We start from the raw sequence: 14,568 nt of genomic DNA, 5'->3' as shown, positions 1-14,568 counted from the left end.
GCATGGCGGGGCTCTGATTGTAGTCCCAAAATCAATCCGTGTCCGAAGAGGACCGTGGGATTAAGCCTTCACGGCAGGTACTCACGTTAAACCCCCCAGGACTTTCGTGTCAGCGCAACTGAAGTCGAGGAGGCAATAAAACAAATGAAATCGGGGAAAGCAACAGGACCTGACGACATCGCATCTGAGCTCTGGAAAGCGAAGAGCTGGGACCCAACACTGTGGCTCAGTGAATTCTTTAACCGGGTTATTCAGGAAGGAAGAATACCATCTGACTGGCAAGAAAGTACCACTGTTCCAATATGGAAAAAGAAAGGTAGCCCAGCAGAATGTTCAAATTACCGTCCGATCCGGTTACTTTCCCATACCATGAAGATTTTTGAACGCATTCTTGACAACCGTATTCGCGAAATCGTTGAAATAACCGTGAATCAAGCCGGATTTGTCAAGAACTGCGGAACTACTGACGCAATACACGCTGCGCGGTTACTCATGGAGAAACACCGTGAGAAGCATCGCCCTCTTTACATTGCCTTTCTGGATCTAGAGAAAGCGTTTGACCGTGTACCACACGAACTCATCTGGTATGCTTTACGACAACACTTCGTGCCAGAAGAACTCGTGCGGTGGGTTCAATTGCTCTACCACGATCCGAAAAGTAAAGTTCGAAGTATGGCGGGTGTATCAAAACCGCTTAGTGTCTCTGTTGGAGTTCATCAAGGAAGTGCCCTCTCACCACTCCTCTTTGTCCTTGTTATGGACACCGTCACACGGGATATCCAACGTCCAGCGCCCTACACACTGCTTTATGCAGATGATGTTTTCCTAGCATCTGATAGCAAAAATGATCTCGAGCAACTTGTTCAAAAATGGAATGATCGCCTCATGCAACACGGTCTCAGATTGAATTTAAACAAAACTGAATTTTTGACGACCGATCCCCATGAAACAGGCACAATCACTGTCAGCGGCAGTGATCTGCCCAGAACTGAGCGATTTAAATACCTCGGGTCAACGCTATCAGCCAATGGAGAGCTACGTTATGAAATTGCTTCACGCATTAACGCAACCTGGATGAAGTGGCGTTCCACAACTGGTGTCCTTTGTGATCGACGTATCAACGAACGTCTCAAATTTAAAATTTACCGCAATGTCGTCCGTCCAGTCGCTCTCTATGGTTCTGAGTGTTGGCCGACCATAAAAGACAATGAACGGCGTCTTGCGGTAATGGAGACGAAGCTGCTACGTTGGACTAGTGGCGTCACACGTTTAGATCACATCAGAAATTAGGATATCCGCGATCGTTATGGGGTTGCACCGATCGTGGAAAAGTTGCGAGAGAGGCGTCTTCGATGGTATGGTCACGCAATTCGTGCAAACGAGAATTCACTTGCAAAGATTGGTCTGAACATCGAAGTCGATGGTAAACGACCAAAAGGCAGACCTAAGCAACGGTGGCTTGATACGCTGGATGGGGATTTGAAAGCCTTGAGATTGCACCCAGATCAGGCATTCGATAGAGCCAAATGGCGAAGCCGATCACGACGAGCCGACCCCGCTTGTGAACGGGACAAAGGCTGAAGAAAAAGAAGATCTACATCTGCATGTGAAGATGAAGAGGAGTTAATCCCAATGGTGGGACTACATAACCACATTGAAGGATACACAAACTGGTCTTTAAAGTTTGTATAACTGTTCCCATTGTTGTATCAAATTTGGTCCTGTCTGCCCAGATTACTGGCCCATTGGTACTCACTGGCGTTACTTCTGTAGAGGTTTTCCGACGTAGTTTTTTTGGGTTACTTTTGTAACAAAAACAGGCTTATTTGGAGGCTCTTTTGTCTTGAAGGTCACGGAAGTCAAAAAGTTTCCTACTTACCGCACTATAGATCAATAGATATTAGTGTTGATGAGAACCCTTTACATGAGTACATCGAGACGTGCCGATACGTACCTGCATTCAACATAATCCAATCTACTTGGGAAACTTTTCTATTTGGTGTCGCTATTTTTCCACACTTTCATTTTCAAGACTTCTACAGTTAGTACACAAACGAGACTTTCCCTTCTACATGGCACATTATAGGAAAATTATTACGCCATAAACTTCAGAATGATATCCGTGAAATTTGATTAAAAATCACTTAATGAGAACCGCACTTGACCCTAGGTTTCTCCCATAAATTTACCGCGAAAAGCAGACGGCAGACAGACAGGTGAATATCTCAGCAAAGTACCTCAATAAAATCTAATTCCATCACTTAATTTTTCTACATATTTCCATAAAGCATTGTCTGCAATTTTAGTCTTCTCAATATTGAATCCCTACGGAGGCTAAGGTGTCTCCGCCAAATAGCACAAATCATGAAAATATCAAGGGGAAAGACATAGAACAAGGTGGCACCGGGCATTACCTGGTGGTTATATTTATCGAATGCTCAGGTAGATGTTATTCGCCATCCGAAGATTACCATGCTGCCTTGTAGGCTGCACACAGGTACTCAAAACAAGTCTTCAGTAAATCCGCTTTTTAATACGTTGGCGTTTCTGAAAAGTACTTCATGACGTATGGCTTACCAAGCGATTTCTTAGGTATACAGTCTGAGTAATTTGTATGCAATCTGTTTCTGCTCCTTTCCAGCATTTTGTGTTGTTGTCACTACATTCTTTGAATATTGAAATTTTTCTTATTAAAAAATGTGTTTCAAAATATCTTTTGATTTTTTTCCAAAATAATCTAAACTGTGTTCATTGTTAGACTAATTCTGCTAAAAATCTGATTTTTGACATACTTTGGTAACTGGAATGAATCTTGGGAATGTATTTGCGCAAGAACTTTTGTATTCACCCAACATAAGAAAACAATTAATATAGATATAGATAAGTAGAAGCGGAAGTCAGTGATCCACTATCTATCCTGACATTTAGGATATTCATGCTAAAAATGGAATACTAGCCCATATTATCTTTCTATCTTCATCTGAAAAATTCATAGTGAATCCATACAAATCACTCAGACTGTGAGCATCTCAGATATCTGAAATGCTCATATGCGTTCATACACACATTACCCTTGACGTAGTAGTAGACAACATAAGTAATATCTTTTCGAATCTTTTGGAAAAATATCTTTTATCACAGATACATATTGCCATAGGTTCGATCAGGAGATAGCGACAACAAAGATAATTGAAATTTCGGAATAATTACAATGTGCCCCGTACTTTTTGCGCTGTACACGGACAGTGGAAAATGATCAATCACCTGGGGAGGTGAGAGTGGCGATAATCGCGTCCGGTTCGATAGTGGGTGCATGAAGATACGATAGTGAATGTGCAATGAATAATGTGAATTTTTTGGCAAGATCAATGAATATTTTCATGTGAAATTTCGAATTATCAGCAAAGAAGTGTTACAGTGACGTGAAATAAATTAATAATAAATGATTGGAAAGTGGTTCTTGTGGTGATATCAAAGTGTTTAGTTCATATACGTACATAGTTGCGCGGCAATCAATTTTATTTGGATAGCAGTTGTGGACAATATAGCCAAAATGTAAGTAGTTTCATATCAAAGATAAGCGGCTCCGTATTTGCAGACCTTTATCTAATAATGTGTATCCAAAAGTATACCGACATCAGTCTGTACTATACTGAACGTCATCGAATTTCTGAGTAGCTGCCCTTAATATCTAGGTTTGTTTAATGCTGTTTGGCGATAATATGTACTTCATATTATCTATATCAAAGCACACAATGAAGGGCCTATGAAAGTGATAACTTCTGAGCACTTCAGATAAAATATTATCTTAAAATTGGTTATTTACAATAAATACCTTTCTGTATACAATGAACAACGAACTCAGTCAAATTTCTGTTGACATCTCCACACAAGGTTATAAATTCACCTCAATATGATATCCTCGAAAATCTCATTGAGCGGTGCTGAAATAATCAACTTTTCAGGGATTATCTCGTTAAGTTTACGTATGATTTGTTGCTCGCGTTTTAATTACGAAATTATCGAAAGCTGTACAACTCAATATATGTAGATCACTTCACCCTTTCTCGCCATCATCATCAATGGCGCAGGAACTGGTATCCGGTCTAGATCTGCCTTAGTAAGGAATTACAGAGATCCCGGTTTATTATCGGGGGGATATCCCTAAACGCTGACTGGCATCCTGACCTGTGCTATTGCTCTATGTAAGGCATCTGATTTGGTCTGGATTATCCTCACTCATACGAATTAAGTGACCTGGCCACAGCAATCTATTGACCAGCATGTTATTCACAACTAGGCGGTCACGGCATAAATTTCGTAGTTATATAGGTTACTAAATTTTGCATTCTCCCGAAGGGGGCCAACAAATTGTCAGAAGATTTTCTTCCCCAACGCGGCTCGAAGCTTTTTTTACAAGATCTCATGTCCTCTCCAACATGCCTGAATGGCTCCTTTCTCAATCTTCTCTTGCTCTTCCCTATATTGCTCCTGATGCCCATCAACTCCCATACTATGCGCAAACCCTCTAAGCTCAACTTTCGTAGGGACAACTTTGAAGGTTTGAACGCAGCCCTGGCGTCAATCAACTGGGCTCCCATTCTCTCACCATTAAGCGGCGACCAAGCCTCCTTTTATTTCATTCTGTCTAATATCCTTACTATTTACGTTCCTTCCTCCCCCAAATCCCTGAGGTCCTACCTATTATGGTTTACCCCTGAAATCCACAAAAAAACTTCGTCTGAAGCAAGCTGCCAGGAATAAGCTTTTATCCACCGGATATTCTGAAGATTATTAGCCACAGTCAATGCTTAGGCCTTAATACCATGATCGCCACGCCTACCGGATCAGCGGATCAGCTTTACCCTGCGATAGTCCTCTGATCCCCTAAAATCGGAGAATCCTTTGATTTACTCGTATATGATAACGTCAAGTCTTGTCCAGCAGTTGATGGTGTTTCTGAAGATATGCACTCCGCTTTTAAATCTTGCAATAATCCACCAAGTTGATTATTTTAGTCACGTGGTATCTCGCCACGCTTATTGCAGGAAACTCAACTTTCGTACTCTCAACATGCTCCAAAAGCTTCCAGAGAGATTCTCTGCCGTTCTCTCGATCTTTTGGTGATTTATAGGAAATAGCTCCGTTAAAGAAATTTTTGGAATCGTAGTCATTCATATGCTTCAAGCTTATATTTGGAAAACTAAATACATTCAATTCGCCTGATGGCCCTGTCCACATTTATTACTAACATTGATTTTGAATTGCTTTCTCGGTCACTCACTGCAAGCGTTATTCCACTAATATCCAAATTTAAAAAAATTAAAAAACCGAAATCCCGCAATCTCAGTTGTCTTCGCAGCACATTTGCATAGGTAAACTCGTTGCAATTTCCAGACATAAATTCCAGAAACGCATTTTTAATTAGATATATTACAAAAGCAACAGCAAAAAAGGTTAATGATGATTTTGGATTATTAGAACATTTTTACATTAAAACTGAAAGTTTGAAATGGAGATCTTTTTCCTTCATTAGCCGTAAAATATGGCCATGATTCCCTATAGATTCGACGAATATGAACGTACGCTCAGCCCTCACCATCATCAACGAGGCGATCACTTTAACACTACTCGACAGTTACTACTGTTATAACTACATACTGCCACCGAGCTTTCTAAGGCCCGAATTTGCGTCCTTTTCTAAGAAACCTCCTCTTTTTAAGATCTTGTGTTCAGTTCGTTCTTAGCTGTTTATTCTAAATGAGCTACTACCACTTTGCGTGGTGTTAATTGCAGTTGCTTTCCTTCCATGCCTCCGCTGCGCTTTTGCTTCTTTTAGCTGGTAGTGGATATCTAACTCGTCTCACCGTGTTTTCGCATAGGCCACATACTTATGCCAGGGATAAGCCTTTGTGTCCACCGCCCATTCTCCGCCTGGTCCCATGCAGCCAATGACCTCATAAGCTCACTTTGCTTGTTTAGGCTTGTTTAGGATTCTCGTACCAACGACTTACCTCATCGGCTAGAATATCCACTAAGATCATCCCCGCTGTAGCTTGAAGCTGTCTGCGAATTTCTCCGATTTTTATCTTCAACGTTCACACTGGTGCCGCTTCATAAAGTATAATAGCTTCTGTTCTTGGAAGTAGTCGAAGATTATATTTAATGTATATTTTGGGGTTTGTGCCACCGTTGAGCCCTTCGTTGATATGATTCCATCTGGCAGAACTGAAAGCATTCTGGATATGGAGATTCGCCAATGCACAGCGTTTCCAATCGTCGTAGGCCTAGCCTGCCTAGCCCAAAAACCAGTTTGGTAACATCAACCGCTGACCGAGCTTCCTATTAGATAAAGAACTGCCACTAACAGTTATTGGATATAGCCGGTTATAGATTACCCGCTCGAGGACCTTGCCTATTGCGTTCAAAAGGCAGATAGGTCCGTAGGATATTGGTTCACCTATTGGCTTACTTGTCCTCGGTATCAATATAAGGGTTTGTATTTTCCCTTTGCAGGAAAGGACGCTACTTTTAGGCAGTCTGCAAATACCTGTGCGAACATGCTTGGTGTCATTCCAATTGCCAGTTACAGCACCTTGTGGGAGATTCGATCAACGTCATGGGCCGCTGTATCTCGGACCCTCCCACGGCGTCCAGGATTTCATCTGTGGTTACTGGAGAGATGACTTCGGCGCTCATTGGTTTGATTGGGAAGGTTGTTTCCGGATGCCGGGGAAGCAATATCGAAACTATCTCCCTAGATAATCTAGGACACATAATAGGCGGGGACTCTTGGTCTTTTATTGCCGACATAACCGACTTGTATTCTCATCCCCATGGATCGGAGTCTGCCTCATCACAGAGCCGCTTCAAGTTATAATTTTTACTTTTCGTGACGGGCTCACTTCAATTTTGTGCGTGATTGTTTATATATTCGAGGTAGTTTTGTGCATACTTCTTCGGCGTTGACTTCGTCTTCTGGTCAGCAGACATTCCGTACGAAACTTCCTTATTTCAGGATTCTACCAGTAGTTAGAATTGCGCTTCCGAGAATGTACACGTCTTGGGATGGAAACTGCGATGCTTTTTCTATGGCCATTCCAGTAAACTCGGTGTTCCACTGAAATACCTTCAGAAAGGTATTTTGCTCTTAATGACCAACCTGTTTCTGGTTTCTTCAGTGAATAACTAAGAGATTAGATATTTGTCTGGTATTTGTAGTTTAGCCTAAAATTGATAGACAAGTAGCTTCCTCTAAACTACAATTTTTAGTTTTCAATGTAGATAAAACTACCTCGTAGCTTTGTTCTGATGAAAGGGGTAAGTTGCTCCCGAAATATACATCTACACTAAAAACTATAAATTGTAGTTCTGGGAAGTTACTTATCTATCAATGAATAACTGATTTATTTAGAAATGTAATTAGCATCCGGCGCGGTTAGTCCAACTTTCTTCTAAATTCTCCCGCAACAAGTTACCACAACATGAGAATGAGAAATGAAATGTTATCACAATTAAGGTGCAGTTCATCGAGGAAGGATAGCTCCAAATTGAAGCTTGTTGCCTTGCCAATTTGGGGCTTCTTCTTTATTTTAATCACATTTTGAAATATGTGCAATTGGAATTAATTGAAGTGAAAGTTAAATAGTGACGGTTCTAATCAAATTTTCTTTTTTTTTGTGTCTAAACCTGACTTGATTTTTCATATACATAAGTATCATGAATTTCATTATATATGATCACCATCTTCAACTCAACACTCTCAAGGTAGCGCTACTGGCATCCCTGAAGAAAAGGTTGACTGTCTCTGGAAAAGCTTTTGCCTCCTAGTTGTATGCAACATAGAAACTAACTTTAGTTTGTTGCTGCACTTTAAGATTAAGTAATCGCTCCTCACCTGAAATCTACAGAAATAATAGATAATAAACCAGAGGACCAGATACTCAGTCGAGTTAGATGTTAAGATTCTTAGTCTGCTTCAAGCTACACTAGTTGCCAGTATTGAAGTTCTTCTCGATAGTACTCGAATCATCAATCTAAATTGCTTCTCCCTAAACCCACCCAAAGTCGATTCCAATCGAGGATAAACTTGGCTAATCCCTGGGCTCATTGACACCCCAGTGTACCCTTGTCGATGGATTGCCCCAATTTGAGGGTTTTCACTCACTTCAAGACTATCTTTTCCAAACAAACAAATCCGTGGAACAAATAGAGTAGAAGGTAATCGGCTGGTCATCCGAATAAGCTGTAATGACTGAACCTTGGATTATCTTGGAGCCAACAGAGACCCCCTCAAGCATAACGCGGGGCTCCGTCAATCACTGCAGATTTCGTTGGAGTGTGAAGGCACCATTTTTACGCTTTGCTATGACCATTAATTAGGTCCAATGGTGACAAAACAATTTTGTAATTTGCCTGAGTTTATCGATTTCGTGACGAGATGTGTTGAGCGTTTGGAGCTACACATAAATATCTAAAGATTGCGATCTGAGGAGCCGCTTGCAAACCGGAGGAGGAAATACTTCTTTTTCGATGCGTTTTGCTCATGCAATCGACGTGTGGGCGGCTGGCTTAGTGGCTAAATGTATTTTTAAACTCATGGAAATGAGATAATTTATGCTAAAAGGCATGTTGCTCGCCTTCAGCAAGAATCTTATAAATAAGCGGAACGTGATATTATCATTTGGGTAATGGAGATGGAAATAACATTGTTACACAAAATTGTAAAATATTGAGGTTTGGTTTTGGTGAGCAGAAATTATTATACGTAAATAGTTGATTAATAATAAAGACTCCTTCAAGAAGATGGCTTCATGTTTGAAAATGTGTAGCAGCAGTTTTGTGTGATGCCTTAATTGATGTATGTATATCCATTGGGATTGTCCAATCCATCCATTCAACCCATTTCCCAATTTATTGCTGGGTGAATACTGTAGTAGCCATAATATTATATTTAGTGCGGATATCGTTCCTTTTGAAAGCATTGAATTTTTTTATCTCGTATCTCGATATCTTTTGCAAACATTACAAGAAAGATTACCCTGAGTTTAGCCGGCTCAGCAAGTTACATCCTGAGTAGTCGAAGACGACCTAGAGGAAAAAGCTATCCCAAGGTCCGCCCGGAAATACTGAAGATCCATCGCGGAGTGCTCGGTCGACACGTGCTTGCACGCCTCTGTACTTACCAGGCTCAGAAATGTGAGGGAGGGGGGTGGGGTCCTTTTCGCGCTATGATCTCTCACGTGTCAGTATTCAAAATTCACGTGTCTATATCAACACGTGGGTCCCCACCGGATCTTGAAAATAATCGCACAAATATAGGGATTCGCGTAAGCCTAACGAGTTAAACCAAAATCCGATCGAGGAGGGGAGATCCACGACGAATCACAGCGTCGATCCCTGTTTCTTCTGCTTCAGATGATTATAGAGGCGTGGCCTTTTCCTTGACATCTTCATTCTGGAGAATGTCCCTAGTTTGTTAGAGTTTTGAAGGGTTAAGGAGGAGAAGAACAGAAGGAAGTCTTCAAATTGACGAGAGAGTTAATTCATAGTTAGAATTATATTCATGAGAAAGAATATACAATAAAAATATTAAATAAATCAATAGCCGAACAGTAGTCAGTCCCAAGCCCGGTTGTGAAAGGAGGAGGGATGGATAGCTTCAGTCTGAACGGCTGTAAGCCACCGCAGCGTCTCAGGGAGTAGGTGAGGAAAGTGCAGGAACTTTGCAGTCTTGCAGATTACTCACTGAGGAAGCTATTCCCACACCTGGCAGCTGGGGATAAAATGCACCACCAAAAGTGAGAAGAAGAAGAAATTTGAGGTCCGATACGGATAACCGGCGGGAGTCGTCCGATTTGGTGACTGGGTCGGGCTTCAGTAATGGATAGCACGGCGTCGAAATCGCTAGTCGTGGGGCAGTTCAACGTCTAGGCGCTACGACGATCAGGAGCATTGCTCCGCTTGCTGCAGCTGTTTCGCCACAATCTCTGGCGACCACTTCAGTAGGTTCACGTAGGCAGCGGATGAAGTAGATTGAGGGAATGAACCTCTTTATCATCGGCTCCTACTACGAAATAACGGCGGGGGCGGGTACAACATCTTACTGCCCCTTGTGGTACCAGAGATTGGTCGAGCGTTTCTCGCAGTTCGTGCACGTGACTGTTCAGCGAGTCGCAGACCAGTACGGCTTTATAACCCGCAGCGACCCAATCCCGGGCATCATCAGGGAGCGTGTTCGACTTGAGGTCATCGCGGAAACTGGTGACCGAGAGTCGATGGGGGCAGAGGCGGTGGAATCAACAACACCACGCCACACTGCAGGCAACAGTTTCAGTACTCGCCGAAGTACTCTTCTCCACCATCCAGCTGAGGTTTCCGCTGAGGTTCGGGATGAATTCCAAAGAGTGTGTACAGAATTCTCGAAAATGGATTCTTTGCATTGGCCAGGTATTCCCAAGCTCTATGCATCTCCAGCAACTCCGGGAATTCTATCTCAAATCCATGATGAGATTGCATTTCAACTGTGTGTTGATATGTCGCTGCTGCAACTACAATCACTTTTGTATTGTGGTACAGTTGCGGCTGTCAGATTGCACGGTCAGAAGATTCGCTTTCGTGTTATTGGTTTGAGTGACTGAAGAGATTCACCATGGAAAATTCGTCTGGAGCCTCGGCGGGACCCACTAAGGCAGGACATTGCCAGACTGATCCAGATCAGTACTGGCAATGCCAATAGACAGGTGAGAAATAAAGTGCAGAGGGTTTATAGAAACTATGCCATCCCCAGTGAGAAGCCCGTAGTTGAAATTTTGTACGCATTAAAGCAGAAACTTTCGGTCGTATGCAGTCGGTTACGATGGTTTAGTGAAAGTTACTCCAGATGTGTCCAGAATGCTATGCATGTGAGGAACCAGTGGTACTTTTTTAGATCATTCAACGAATCCAAACAGAGCGCCCAGACAGTGCATTTTTCGTTAACGGAAGCGAAAGAATATTGGCGTGGACTTTCAGGGTTACTCGCCCAGCATGCTGAGTGGATTACTGCCAAAGGCACCCACCATGCCACTACGCCTGGTATGAATTTTGCGAATGTTTCTGAAGAAAAGGTTCAGTGAGCCATTAACAGCTCGAAGAACTGGAGGAGCCCTGGGTCTGGATCGCGTTCAGAATTTCTGGTATACAAAATTTACCAGTATACAGTGGGCTGGCACATAGCATAAATCAAGCCATTAGTCGGCCTGTGAAATTTCCAGGCCACTGCGGGAATCATCTATCTTGTCCGGCGCAGGACCCCGCAGAAAGAAGCCCGATAATTTGCTTAAAAACCCTCTACAAATTCATAACCTCCATTTCAAGTGGGAGGATCAATGCACACCTCGAGACGTACAACATTCTGTCCGAGGAGCAGGAGAGCTGACGAATTGGGTCAAGGGGTTGCAAAGAGAAACTTATTATCAACTCTGTCGTTGTGGGACACACAACTGGAGACTAAAGAAACCTCTTTAGTTGCTATATCGATTATACCAAGGCTTTTGGAAGCATTCTGCACACCTAGGTAATCGATGTCCTACATTTGTACCGGATTAATCCGGAACTAATAATCTTTTTGGCGATAGTCATGGAAAAGTGGGATTCAATCTCATTAGTACATTAATCTGGGGGTATCAACGCCTCAGAACCTATCCGTATACGGAGGGGCATCTTCCGTGGGGATTCGTTAAGTCCCTTTTGGTTTTACAATGCAAAAATGAACCATTCTGCATATGTGTTCCCGATGAATTCTCATGAATTCTCCCATTAACCTTGCATTGGCCACCATCACCAGAGCATCTTTTTTTTAAGTAGGTAGGATCGTCCGAGCCTGAATGCCTGTCACTTTGCGCTAATATTAGGTAAAATCCATCATCAGCCAAAAATTAAAAAAAAAAATACTAAAGAATGAAATAAAAAAAATAAAAATACCCAAATACCCTACTCTTCTAGAAGTGCATACATTGAAGCTCTCAAAGGAAAGGTTCATACGGTTATATCTTATGTTTTTCAAACATTCCTTTTTCTTTCTGTTGTTTATCTAAAAAGTGCGCCAGTCGAGAGTTCAAGTTCCCTTCGCATATTAACCGAAGGCTGATGGAACTATATTGAGCGGGCCTGCCAGGAATGGTGCGGTCTATGGTGTTTATTGGGGGATTCAAACCCAAGGGCACAAAGGACTGTTTAAACCTCACGAAAAAGAACCTCCGAATCATAGTGGGAGCTCTCACTGGTCACTGTCGACTAAATTATTACCTAGGGAAGCCAGTTAGCTAGTGCGAATTCCCCTTGAGAGAATAATTATAATAACTAGAGGGAAGTTTCCTCAGTGACAGCCCAAGTTCTAACTTTGAGTCCACCTTCTCCACCAGTTTATTTCCCACAGATTCACTTGGAACATATTAAATTAAATAAAGTATAAACATCGATTGAAGTTTTATTGTGGGGATTGAGGTTTTATTGTGTGGACTACTGTCATTGGGCTTACTTACTGAGTGCTAAGAATTATCACACTTACCTACTTTCACAGATATTGAACTCTGTGTTTTCACATGATGAGCTGGATTTCTATTTTCTGATTCCGGATTCACACGGGGACTTTCCAATCACTCGCGAGCATGATTTAGGCTACACTTTAACGGAAAACCCCTCAGTCATCTTTCTGTTGACTATTTCCTTTCCACCTCCGGCGCTTTGGAAATTTTCTAATAATATTTTTCGCAATTTTTTTTTCTCTTCCATACCTGCACTCACGAATTGTCTCGTAAGTGGCGCGAAATCACATTCATCTATCTCAATTCTACTTGACAAAGTCGAAATTACCAATGCCGCGCCGTATTATTCCGGCAAAAGCTCCTCAGATAATCCTTCGACCCAGGCTCCTCAGCTGTGCCACGTCCCGCGGGGTTCCGTGGAGTTCCACAATCAAAAGTTTTTTATTGTACAAGTAGTATCTACTGCAAAGAGCTCCATTTCGAGTTCCTCTTCGTTTTGCTTTAACAGCAATTAATAGGTTTCGATTCAAGTTGAATTACTCCAAAACTGAAGAGTGGATCACGACACACGAAAACTCATCCGAATGGACGAAGAAGGCTAAACTGTATAAGAAACTGGCCGTCAGGTGCATGAGTGAATCCTATTTCACATTCAGGAATATATTTTATAAACAAACCCTCTCTTGCTGCTGCTATGTGAGGTATTTATGGAGTAACTGGAGAATGAACTCGAGGAGATTGGGGCACTTCCGAGATTCTGGATTAGATATGTGGACGATGTATTAGCAACCATCAAAAGAGAAGAAGCAGGAACGACCCTCGCGATAAAATCAACCGGGCACCCAAGAGCATCGACTTCACTATGGAGATCACAAAGGAAGAGGAGGTACCGTTCCTGGGCTTAAAAATAATCCGGGAAAGAGGATTTCGAATTCGACATCTACACGAAAGCGACCCAGACACAACTAATCATCACATACACCTCAAACCACGATTTCCACCTTAAGATGGCAGCATACAACTTTATGATTCACAGGATGGTCACAACATCGTTCAACGAGGAGAAAAGAAATAAAGAGGCGAACACAAGACCTAAGCAATGGATAACATGGCCCTGCTCGGGTCGGACGCAGAACATCAAATTCTGGATTCTGGGTCACCTCGATCAGCAGACGATACCTACTTAGGACCCGGTTACAATCAGTCAAGGACAAAAATGAGTGGATGGAAAAAAGCGGCCTGCGCAGACTGCGACAAGATTCATGTAGGGCAAACAAAACGGCTAGTCTACATCAGGGTATTAAAACACATAAAGGAGGCCGAATCCGCCAAAAATAAGAATAACCCACACATAAAGTCCGCGGGTGCCAGACATATAATAGAACAGGGACACCATATGTCGTTGGACAACGCCAATATCTTGAAGGAGGCGCACAACGTTAGGAGACTAGATTCCTAGGAGAGTCTCCACATCTCGAAAATTCTCCCCGAAAAAAGGCTAATCAGGGACATGGGCAACAATGTTTCTACCTTGGTAGAACTTTTAGGAAGGACTAAGAGACGAAAAGAACCATAATTAAGATATCATAAATATAGGAATAGCTACAGAAAACCCAAATTGTAAAGAAAGTTTTCTGAAAATAAAACACTGAAGAAGAGGACCCCCGAAGTGGCCCCTGAAATACTTATTTGTATACATTACAAATACATTAGTCAATAAAAAGGAAAATATCTTCAAATCTTTCACTCCAAAACTGTGTTATCCTTCGTAGAAATGAATCGCTTGAATTTTTCACTATAACCGAAATTTGTTTAAAGATCCAGTTTTAATTAACACGAGAGAAGAAGGATTCAAATTGTACTCATCCCTTTTGTGCTTTTGCTATAATTTCTATAAAAAATTCTGTTGTTAAAATGTCTTCATATGTATCTTCAACTTTTCAATATATTCGCTTATGATATCATTTTCTGTTTTAATTAAGCGTGAATATTTACAGTTTTTCAATCAATGATTTTTTCTTTTAACTGTAGACTCCATAGT

General features: G+C 41.8%; 1 protein-coding gene across 4 annotated transcripts in view; it reads left to right on the top strand.

Moving 5' to 3' along the window:
* Positions 1–14,568, top strand: part of LOC119648164 — a 362,867-nt gene that overhangs the window by 115,284 nt on the left and 233,015 nt on the right. The window contains exon 2 of one of the 4 annotated variants that reach the window (XM_038049740.1): positions 3,158–3,555. The exons of 1 other annotated variant lie outside the window; for it this stretch is intronic. The gene's annotated coding sequence lies outside the window, so the exon portion shown is untranslated. Of the gene's footprint in view, positions 1–3,128; positions 3,556–14,568 lie in introns of those variants that run through there. 2 more of the 4 variants (XM_038049739.1, XM_038049741.1) reach the window with 2 other exon arrangements.

This window comes from Hermetia illucens, chromosome 2, assembly GCF_905115235.1.
Source record: "Hermetia illucens chromosome 2, iHerIll2.2.curated.20191125, whole genome shotgun sequence".
Classification (NCBI taxonomy): domain Eukaryota; kingdom Metazoa; phylum Arthropoda; class Insecta; order Diptera; family Stratiomyidae; genus Hermetia; species Hermetia illucens.
The sequence above is the reverse complement of the archived record's forward strand: the minus strand, read 5'-3'. Positions and strand labels throughout refer to the sequence as shown.